Source organism: Echinops telfairi, unplaced genomic scaffold (genome assembly GCF_000313985.2).
Source record: "Echinops telfairi isolate 266 unplaced genomic scaffold, ASM31398v2 ScPeMD7_18;HRSCAF=68, whole genome shotgun sequence".
Lineage (NCBI taxonomy): Eukaryota > Metazoa > Chordata > Mammalia > Afrosoricida > Tenrecidae > Echinops > Echinops telfairi.
In genome coordinates, this window is record NW_022103915.1 from 66846936 (window position 1) to 66848620 (window position 1685).

Below are 1685 nucleotides of genomic sequence, written 5' to 3' on the forward strand. Positions count from 1 at the left end.
GAATCCTACTTCGTGGAATTTCATTTATCATGGTAGGGTCTAGAACCGATTAACCACGATAAACGAGGGTTCACTGTATTGCCTCTTCTGGGTATATGCCCAGTAGGGGGATTGCTGGGTCATATGACAGACAGCTCAATTTCCATCTGTTTTAGATATTTTCAAGTCTATTTCCATAGTGACTGTACATATCCCCAGGTCTACCAGTAGTGGATAAGCGTTCCTATCTCACCACAGCCCTTCCAACACTTGTTGCTTTCTGATTTTTGCATTGGGCTATCTTTAAGGGAGTTAAATGGTATCTCATTCATATGTTTATTAGCCATGTGGATTTCTACCCTTGGGAAACTTCTGAGCCCACTAAGATTATGGGGGAAAGAGCAAAGAGAGGGAAACAAAAGTAACAATATAGCTGAGCCTCTATCCCTGACTGTGGGGCTGAAGGGGTTTAAACCCTGCCCCAATGCAAGCTGTGACTGTGTTGAGATAAAGCCTTTGGGCCAGCTCTAAATGATCCAAGCTCTGGCCAAGACAGTGGCAGGGCTAAAGTTAAACCCTAGCCAGCCTCCACTGTGGTAAGCCAAAAGTCCCCAGCCCCTCAAAACCTAGTGGATCTGTGCCTACTTATCTTTATGATGCCCCTCCTGCAACCCAGCAGTGTGGAATTTCCCTCTGAGTAACTCTCCTGCGCTGATTTCTGTGGAGTCCCTCTGGTACGTGTTACTCAGTCGCCATCTTGCCAGAAGTCAGTACTGCACTTTTCAATGGCTAACTTTTCTCAAGCAAATCACCAGGTCTGACTTCTAAATTCACTCTGGGTGGACTCAAACTAGTAAGTTTTCCGTTAGTAACTATATGTACACCCAACCTAACTTAGTTCCTGAATACTCAAAACTCACTGTCATTAAGTTGATTCTGACTCCAAATAACCCTATGGAACTACCCTTGTGGGTTTCCAAGACTGTAACTATTTACTGGAATAGAAAGCCTCATCTTTTTCCTCATAGAGCACCATTGGTTTCAAACTGCCAACCTTACAGTTAGCAGCCCAATGTATAAGCCTCTACACTACCAGCCCCACTATGAGCACTTTCTACCTCCATCAGTGACATATCAGCCTCAAACTTTGTATTTTTTTCCTATTGTTGTTAGGTGCCAAGTTGGTTCTGACTCATAGAGACTCCATGGATAACAGAAAAACCGTCCTGTTCCGTGCCATTCTCACAATTGCTCCTGTGTTTGAGCCCATTGCTGTAGACACTGTGTCAATCCATCTTATCAAGGGCCTTCCTCTTTTTTTGCTGCCCCTCTGCTTTACTAAGCATGATGACCAGGAACTGGTCTCTCCTGAGAACAAGTCCAAAGTATATGGGAGGAAGTCTCATCTTACCATCCTGGTTTCTAAGGAGCAATCTGGCTCTACTTCTCTCAAGTCAGATTTTTTTTGTTGTTCTTTTGGAAGCCCATGGTACTTTATATATTCTACACCAGGGCCATAATTCAAAAGCATCAGTTCTTCTGTAGCCTTCCTTGTTCAGTGTCCAACTTTCACATGCATACAAAGCAATTGAAAAATACCCTGACTTTGTCAGGTACACCTGTTAGTCTGGGTAGACTAGAGAAACAAATTCATAAATATTCATATGTGTATAAGAAAGCTTTATATACAAGAGCAATTGAATATT